Source organism: Sorex fumeus, unplaced genomic scaffold (assembly GCF_029834395.1).
Source record: "Sorex fumeus unplaced genomic scaffold, SorFum_2.1 ptg000265l, whole genome shotgun sequence".
NCBI classification, from domain to species: domain Eukaryota; kingdom Metazoa; phylum Chordata; class Mammalia; order Eulipotyphla; family Soricidae; genus Sorex; species Sorex fumeus.
Window position 1 is genome coordinate 38,366,408 of NW_026606322.1, and position 10,693 is coordinate 38,377,100.

Genomic DNA, 10,693 nt, shown 5'->3' on the forward strand with positions numbered 1-10,693 from the left:
TTCATTTTAACCTCTTGCATACTGTAACATTGCCTCCCACCTCAACATCCATCATTTTCAGCATTGCAAACTTATGCTCTTTTTCTATACCTTCTATAGCAGATGACATGATCTGCTGAGTAAAACAGAAATGTAGATATGATAAAAGATGGATATATAGATCAAGGAAGACTTTTAGGGCACTGAAATAGCATATAATGGGTATAAGTTATATAATTCCCCACATCATGAAATGTGTAAAATCAAAATCAAACTACAGTAAGCTGTAGACTATAAAATGTTGATGCATCAACATGCATGTATGAATGATAACAAACATGTTCCTTTGGTGGAGAGTTTACAATGGACAAAATTATGAATATTATAATAGATGTTATGTGAAAAACTGTCTTTCCTCCTTATCTTGCTATGAATCTAAATTTCTCTAAAGTATTTAAGAAAAAATAAAACCTGAGTATGTTATAGCGTGTATCTTAGACACCTGAATTGGATTTCATAGGTTAAAATCAAACATTTGATAGGGTGAAGTTGCAGCAAAGAAACCCTATGTGAAACTAAAGTTACCTTCCTTTTTCAGCTTCTCAAAGTCATAGACATATGTTAATTATTTCATCTCGGTTAAGTGTTTGTAATTATCTTGGGCAAGCAAAAAAAATTATACGTTAGTTGTAGGAGATCAAAACCCTCATGAAAACCCCAATGTCATGAGAGTCCCCCAGGCAAAAAAAAAAAACATAGATTTTAGAATATAAGCATAGGTCTTAAAATAGAAACAGGTAATAAAGCTGCATGCAGGAAAAAATAGAATGGATTGTAGGGATGTCAAAATACACCCAGGAAAGAATAGGCTAATACAGTTTAGAATCTTTGAGAGGTAAATGCAAAATTAAAATAAGAACAGTCACAAACTTATAAGCTGCTTATTGCTTGTGTGACATATCCTTGTCTCTGCTCTTAATGCACTCACTTAATTTTGATGGACTCACTTCTTAATGTCTCTTTGAACTTAAAAAATAATTCATGTAGTGGGAACAAAGTTTGGCTACCAATATTGTTTTGAAAAAATGGTCAGACTGTATGCTCACATTTGGCCATTCAGACAACAATAACGCTTGGATAGTCTGTGTTTTTGTTTATCTCTTTATATATTTGCTTATATCATTTTGTCTCTTTTTATGTGTTTTGTCTCATTTTCTGCTAAAAATCACCCTGCAAGGAAGCCTAAAGTGCCAATATGATTGACTCTTGACAGCATCATAAATAAAATGTTATAATCAATTATAGACTATAAGCAAATGAACCGAATTACTTTTATAGTTCTCAGATTTTGCATTCATTTTAAAACTTTCCTGCATAGAAAGAAATGCTTTTGAGATAAAATATTTACAAGTTTATTTTTGTGACAATAAATAATGTGATTTTCTTAATAATGACATACATTTTACATTTTGTGAGATATTTAGATAATTAAAGGCTGGGTTTGAAATTGGATTTTGATATATTTTCCTAGTGTTCTGTTTGTGAAATTCACAACAATGTTTATAAATAGAAGGCATTCCCTATTTTGTCTAGTGCAAGTATCATATTATAAATTATTCAAGAGCATACAACAATTTCTTTATATATTAATCACTTTATCCCCTAAAATATATTTTATGAATTAAATCTATTGCTTTATGTACATAAAGAAGATAAATGTTAACATCTTAAAATAAAAGAAGATATAAACAGATATAAAAACAGATATAAGTACTGGCAATTTATAACAGAAAAGAAGGTGCCATAGTTTCAAAAACTAAAACAAATAAAGCACAACAAGCAACTTTTTGACTTTTTTTGTACTTGAAAAAAATTGTTTCAGTTTTTTAAAATTTATTTATTGAATCATTGTGAGAAAAGTTACAAAGCTTTCAGGTTTAATTCTTTCAGGTTTAATTCACTGTCATACAGTGAACACCCATCCCTTCACCAGTACATATTTTATACCACCAAGAACCCCAATAGGACCCCAATATATCCCCCTTCCCACCCCTCCCGATGCCTTTGAAGCAGATGATTTCCACTGAACTCCTCTCTACTTTGATTACATTATTTCAACAAAAGATGCACCATTATTATTTGGAACCCCCCTCCCCAAATCTGAACTGATGAAAAGGCATTGTGAAATAATTTGTTTTCTATTGCTGGTCATGAAGACCATATGAAGTCTTTGAATATGATTTGGGATTTCTGTTATTTTACTAAATAAGTCTGGAGGGATTTCTGCCAAAAGCAGAATAGTTATGAGATTGGTTTGTGTGCCTCTGGGGCCACGGTCATGGCAGAGAGCAACTCATGGGGGGCAACTCGTGGCCTTGGCAGGGCGGGAAGCTGTTTCAGTTTTTGAGAAATCAGTTGCTAAATAAATTGCTTAACCACAAAGACTGATGCTTATGAACTTTTTTGAGACATTAGAATAAATGATCAATTATGTATTGCCAAGAACAATTTAAGCATGGTAAACTATAAACTATTTTTACTTTCCTCATCTTTGTTTTCTTCCTATAAAATTCCCCCAATTTTTAATCCCTGTTAAGATACATTTTAGGATTCTACCTATACTATGTATCCTGAAATGCAGTAGTTTCATTTTAAATGAGTTGTAAATTGTTTCATATTTTCTACTCCTTTTATATGAGAATGTATTTAAAAAATCATACTTTCTAAGCATCAGTGCTCATTTCTGAAAGAGTCCTTTAACAAAATGTGACATGATTTTTCTTCTGAGTACTTATAATTTCCTTTCCAACATTAGGAGCATAACTTTAGTTTGTGACCTCACAAATATTTGTATTTTATATATTTATTGATCTTACCTCTAGTTTTGAGGTTGAGGAACCTATTTTTCACAGTGTCTTTGTGAAATATGTTATGTTCATATCAGACCAGTTTTTTAAAAAATTTTTATTACATCATGAGGTTCAGTTGTAGACTTACAAATTTTTGTGCCTGGGTTTCAATTATACAATGATCAAATACTCATCCCTCCACAAGTGCCCATTTCCCACCACCACAGATCCCAGTATCCTTCCCACCCCCTATCCCCCCATCCCACCCTGCCTCTGTGGCAGGGCATTCCTTTTTGTTCTCTCTCTCTTATTGGGTGTTGTGGTTTGCAAAAGAGGCAATGGGTGACAATCATGTTTGGTCTATAGTCTACTTTCAGCATGCTTCTTCCATCATGGGATGATCTTTCCAACACCCTTTATTTGGTGTTCCCTTCAATATCTGAGCTCCCTTTTCCCCTAGCATGTGTGGCTGGCCTCCAAGCCATGGAGTAAAATTTCTGATATAATTTCTTGGGTGTTAGTCTCCTATTTTCAGACCAGGTTTTAGAAGACTTAAGAGTTTCCATAAATTTTGTCAGGCAAATAAGATTTACTCTTTTACGTTCCTTTTGCAATATTTTATTTTTTACTCTTGTTCCAATATCTCGTCTCTCTACATTGCAGAAACACACACAAAAAAGAAATACTAACCTTTTAACATATTTTGCCTAATACTTGTGATTTAGTCTCAGTTTATTTCATTGAGCTGCCTTTTCTATCATTTTACCGGACAAATGTGTGACCCTACATCAGTCAGTCTTTTATAGAGGGAATTTAGATTGTTCTTGTAAATTTTTTGTTGCATCTTCGAAAAGGGGATCACATACAGTGGTGCTGAGGCAGATACAGCAATGGATGCAGGTGTGTATTTGCTCCAGTTCAGAAATTATACTGAAACCAAATGGTTTTTGGAATTTACCAGGGCCAGCCAAGGGTCATTGGGTTGTTATGCAGTGCCAGAGATTAAACTCAACATCTCACTGGACATTTGCTCTATAAGCTATCTCCACAGCCTGAGGTACTGTTATTCATTAATTTATTATTTTATTGAATAATTTCATCTAAATGTATTCAAAATAATTATTAATTTTCTATAATTTTTGTCTTTTAATGTTTTCTAGATTTTCATTTCATTTTTCATTTCATCATCCTGTTAATCGTCGATTGCCTCGAGCAGGCCCCAGTAACGTCTCTTTCATCCTAGCCCTGAGATTATATTCAGGGCTCTTTAGGAGAATGAGACCCATCATTGTTACTGGTATTTGGCATATTTGGTAGGCCACGGGGAGTTTGCCAGACTCTGCCCTGTGGGCAGGCTACATTCAAGTAGATTTTCATACTTGACTCTTTTTTCTTTTTCTTCTTTTGCTCCATTTATGGTTCAATGACTCATAGTGCATTGCATATCTTTTTCACTAATTTTTCTGTTGTGTAGGACATTTTAAAATTTATTTTATGACTTCCTTTGCTTGCCGGGCTCTCCGAGAGGGGCGGAGGAATCGAACTCGGGTCGGCCATGTTGGCTGCGTGCAAGGCAAACGCCCTACTGCTGTGCTATTGCTCTAGCCATAAATATATAATATTTTATAACGTCTATTACATATAGTATAAACTTTATCTCTATCATTCCTTTTTTTGTTATATTTATTCTGTTGTTGGAAGGGGGTGCTTGGTGGTACTCAGTACAGAGAGAGGGAGTACTACTCTCTCTTTACTGAGGGATCCTTCCTGTCATTCTATGGGGACCACATGCAGTGCAAGGTTGAAGCAGGCTGGCTCTGTGCAAAGCGACCTTTAACTTCTGAACTCTCGCTCTAGCTCTGTTACTTTCTTATTTTATGTTTACTTTTCTTTATATGTCTTCCACTTAATATATATGTTTTATAGCTTCTTATTTATAAAATGTCCCCACTCCAGTTCGATACATTTAACGTTTGACCAAATGCACAGTAGGCAGCGCTCAGGATTTTTATCGTGGTCTTCGGGACTTATCTGATTATATTTAGGGCTTATATATGACTTTGTTCAATGATACCTCTTGGCATTCAAGAGAACCTTTAGGGTGCCAAAGATTGAACACAGGTAGGTTATAAGCAAATCAAGCAGCTTATCCACTGTTCTATCTTTCCAACCCTCAGTTCTACACATATCCCATAGACTCTAGTTCCTTTAATGACAGTTTACCAGAAACTTACAAATTAAACCTCTGTATAACATGTAACTTGAATTTAAATCCAGGCATTGGTTTGTGTTTTTTTATTTACTGCAACATCACTCCACCTATACTGTACCAATAACTAGGTGCTCCAACAGCATTTGTTGACACGATACTAAATGGTCATTTTAATTCGTGGTGTGATATTTTGCTCCCCTGCATGAATGTTTATTTGAATTTAATCTAGAACAATTCTAGCAAATCTGTTTTAGAGTGTATTATTTGAGAGAGATTTTGTTTACTTTAATGTTGTGGACCATCTGGGACACTTCAAATAAATTTATCTCCTTGAAGTTTTGTACATGTTTATGCAGCATGAGCTTAAACTACTGATTGCTATGCATATACAACACTGCAAATAAGTCTGAGAGAAACTTCTCATTCAACCATAGTGGGAATTTATGAAATACATTAAAATTACTATAAAACATTCTAATATCAGATTCTACTTATATTTTATGCTCCATTTCTGCTCAGCAATTTTTAATTCTCATTATCCCAGATAGCAACAATTGAAAGAGCCAGGTTGTAGCTACCTCTATCATTGTTTTCTATTTAATTATTTTTTTGTTTTTTCATCATACTCAGTGATGCACAGGGGTTACTCCTGGCTCTACACTCAGAAATTACTCCTTGGGGTTCTCAGGGGACCATATGGAATGCTGGGAATTGAACCCAGGTCAGTCACGTGCAAGGCAACACCCTACCTGCTGTATTATCATTCTAGTCCCTATCATTGTCTTCTATTGGAAAAACTACATACAGGATGTATTTAAAATATGACATAACACTATAACTAATAATCTCCATTAATCATGAAGAAGCATTAACTAATTTTGCTAGTGAAAAGCAAAGTCATTTTCTTCAATTTTGCATCTTACTTTTGCCTCTCTTAGAATAGTATCTAAAAATTAGAACATTTTTAAAATCTACCAATTTTAGAAAAGTTTTTTAATACTTAGCCTGTACTGAGACTGGAGAGTTAGCAACTGGGTAGGTGCTTACCTTGTATGTAGCAGACCCAGGTTCAATTCCAGAATCCTACATGATCCCCTGAGCATAGCCAGGTATAATACCTCAGTGAAGATCTAGGAATAAATACCAAGCATCGCTGGTTTGAGCACCCAAACAAGTAATAAACACAGAAACTACTTTCACCTGTGCTCCAGACATAGATTGACAACTTTATCATTTGTGAATTTACAAGATTACCTTAGTCATGAAAATTCAAGAAAAATTTTAAGCAAAAGAAACAACGTATAACTTGGTAATTTTTTTCAAGGAAGCTAAAAGAATACTATATTGACTTGTATACATCCCTTAAAAGTTATTTAACAAATTTGAAAAATTGGAAAACACTAGTAAAGTATATTTGAAATGAATGCTTAAAATAGTTTTATTTTAGGGACATTTTTGTCTTCAGTGTAATAAAAATTATGTTAATATTGAATATGAAAATGTGTTCTATTTTCCCTTATTCTAAAAAGTAAACAAAATTACCCAATGGAGAAGATAGTTTTTAGGAAATAAGAAGTATAATTTTATTAAAATTATAAATAAAAATTCCAATAAGCATTTTACTTAAGAAGAAAATTATTGGCACATATGCTGCCCGAGCTCTTCTCTCTCTCTCTCTCTCTCTCTCTCTCTCTCTCTCTCTCTCTCCTCTCTCTCTCTCTCCTCCAAACTTTTAAAAAACCGTCCAAACAAAATTTATTTACAGAAGAAGAAGAAGAAGAAGAAGAAGAAGAAGAAGAAGAAGAAGAAGAAGAAGAAGAAGAAGAAGAAGAAGAAGAAGAAGAAGAAGAAGAAGAAGAAAATTACCCACTTACTACCACTGGTCATCTCAATGTTCATATTATCCATTCATGGATAGAGGGTACCAGTCTGACCATACTGTACCTGTAAGTTCTCCAGAACCATTTAGACTAGCACCGGATATAATTCAATGTGAAAATTTTATAATGCGTAAGTCACATGCTTAGTGTATGGTCCTAACAACACATAGTGGGAGCAGTGCTGGCAATAACTGAGATTGTTAGGTGCGTTTCTGGTGGCCCCCAACACTGATGCAGTGTCTCTGAGGCTCCTGGCTACCATGGGGCCTGAGCAGTACTGTATCCTCACATCCTCGCTTGGAACTGCCATCATGACTGGATGAATATCACCAGGAATGCCTCCACCCTAATACACTAAGATGAAATAAGAGAAATATTTTAACTATCTCTCAGAGCTGGAGATATCTCAAAGAGCTGAGTACATGCTTTACTTGGGAGAGGCATGGGTTTGATACCTTGGATGATGTGATCCCCTGGACATCACCAGGATAGTTCTTAGTAGTCATGACTAATGCAGGCAGATATGACCCCATACTCCCTTACCCACAATGAATAATCAACACATTTTTCTTAAAATTAAAAACATTTTGACAAAAATCTAAAACCGCTAAAACTGCAGGTAGATGCATCTATTCTATTTTGTTTGACAGAATAAATTTTTGTCGTTGTTTTTTGTGGATGGCCAGTTTTGAAGTGTTGGCCACATCCAGAAGATCTGGAGGCGAACTCCTGGCTCTGCACTCAGGGACCACTCCTGGCAGGGTTTCAGGAACCATATGAAATGCCTGGGATGGAACCCAGATAGGCTGCTTACCTTATTTTACCTGCTGTACTATCCCTCAGGTTGTAAGAAAAAAAAAAGAAAAATCTTTTCTTGTTTCACTTTACAAAACAAATCACAAGGAAATTGTCACGTTATCTTTAATCCTGTCCTGTAATGATCTGACAGGCTTATTTTAGTCGTTATCTCTTGATATGGCAAATACAGCTATCATTGTAAGAGCTTCAAAGACTTAAAGGATATTATTCAAATTGCATGCACTTAGAGTAAAAGAAACTATTGTTTACTCTTATAAAGAGAGAACATGAAATGAATAGATGTATGGGAGGGTGAGAAAGACAGCAAGTAAAATAGCAAGAGAGTGAAGAGAGATAGATGTATGATTATCTGAATGAACTATAACTGTTATAAAAATATAAAAATAAACACTTTTTGAAATGCATTAATGGCAACATATCTTTTAAATGTTAATAGAACATCTGCCAATGGTTATTTGGATTTGTAGAGTGATTTGCTTCAGGTGTCTTAATGTCTGTATATATATTTCTTAAGTTACTAACATTAGAAACAAGTACTTTTGAGAATATTACAATTAAATAGATATTACTAAGAAATATGTCTTTAAAAAGACTGGCTGCTGTTAATGTTAATTTGCATTTTGCTTAACTTGATTTAAGAAACCATATGCACTGGTTTTTCATAATCTAGGATGAAAGTAGAAGTTTGAAGCTACTGTCCTTTGATGCAGATCTAAATGTAAGAAGAGTGCTATTACATGCAAATGAATCTATTAATGGAAAATAATTACTGTATATTTAAGTATTTTAAACTAGTTTTAATATGAAAGTGAACCTTTAAATATACCACTCTTTTCAAAGTTTTCCTTTTCTTTTGTGTATTTCTATCCAGAGTCTAATCATTTATATTCTATTATATATAATATATATACTGTCTGTAATAGATTGTAAATATATATATATATAAAGACAGGAGAGTTAACATATTTTCACACACATAACTTGTCATTTTCCATATAAAGTATTGAGAATTTTTTATATTTATAAAAATGCAGTCTAAATGGTGTCTGAGAGATAGTACAGCATGTAAGGTGCTTGCATTACATGTGTCCATGTAATTCCTGGAATACAATATGGTTCACAGGTCCCTGCCAGGAGTGAGAACAGAGCAAGAATTAATCCATGAGCAATTGCATGTATGGCCCCAACCCCAAAAAAGTGAAAAGGAACAAAAAAAAAGTGAGTATAGAGGTTGACCTGCAGATTAAGACAACGGAAATAGTTTGGAGTCAGTAGACCATCATCATTATAAATTACTGTGACTTTAGTAGTAGCTGGGTTAGTAATCTTTTGATGTATGTTTAATAAAGACCTAGGGTAAAATCTAGTCTCTAATGCTCTCTATCCATGACCATCAGAAAAGGTTTGAATATCTCTGAGACTTTATGCATTGAATGTCACTACACGTTTCTTTCATAAAGGTTAGATGCAGGTAAATTTTAAATGTTTATATTTATGATAGATAATTGAATAGTTTGACAGAAAATATTTTTAAATGGAGAAGTATAAATTTGACATTTGTATCTGACATTTAGAATGAAGGGATTTATCTTTTTAGAATGTTTGTGAAAATAGTGTACCCTGAAGCTCTGGTTTCTAGAAAAGATGTCATTATATTAGTGAATTCTTCTGTAAAATAGATATAAATAAAATGCAACAAATGATTAAAATTTTCATTATGCAGCACTAAATAAATTACAGTTACAATAAATTATAACTTATTTGTCATGTATATATTTGCCACTTTTGTTTCTAATACGCCACCCCCCCTTGAATGGTAAAAATTGTATTAGTTGGGCTAAGGTGGTTCAAAAAGTTTAAAAAAATGATTTAGGAAATGAGAGATCAAGGCAAAGGTGGAATATCTCTGACTGCTTAAACATAAATTTTGAGGAAAGAGCCTAGGAAGCTGAATAAAATATCAAAGATTAAGGATGCTAAGAATTTACTACACTCAATACATGCATTAACATGGCAAATACCTATGGCCCTACAGGTTCAAGTTACCTAAATTAAATGATAGATTGACAGTTATGTCATAAAGGCACAGAAAAAATCTTCTGAGTGGTTGAACACACAGGCAGATAGTCTTAGTAGATCAAAGACAAAGAAAGCCACAGAGACAGGCTAAGCAAAATAATTAAATGAATAAATAAATAAATAAATAAAACATTTTTAACCACGTAAGAAATTGATTGTACAGTTTCACTGCAAGTTATACAGTTTAACAGTGAAAGAAATTATCTTAAAAAAATAAAATCAAGCTAAAGAAAGAGGGTCATCACAGTAGATTCAAGAATTGCTACAAACAAGTACAACCTTCACAATTTTAAGACCAAGTTACTAGGCAGGAAAAGTCCACCAGTGTTAAATATTTGGGAGTAAAATATAAGTCAAAATTTGTCTCCAAGAGAATATATTATTAAGATTGATAGTCTTGTGATCATCAATAAAAGTTCCAAAATTCATAGGAAAGAGAGATACAGTGAGTGAGGCATCTGCATTGCATATATCCAAGCCACTTTGATCTCCTGTACCATTAAATTTCCCATAATGATAATAGTCCCACTCAGAGAGCCTGGCAAGCTACCCAGAATGTATTCGTTATGCCAAAAACATAATAACAATGGGTCTCAGTCCCCTGACCCTGAAAGCGCCCCCAATATGCCATTGGGCTACACTATCACGTGACAGGGACAAATGGAGACGTTACTGGCCCCCCTCTAGCAAATGGATGAACAACAGGATCACAAGTGAGAAGTGACAATGGTAATTGTAAGAGACAAAAGACTAATTGTTTCTAACATTGGATAAAAATAAGTTGTAAAAAAAATTTAACTCATATTAAGACTTAGTATAAGTTAATCATGGTATGATACTACTTTTCAAAATATAGGCATGTTCTAATGGAACAA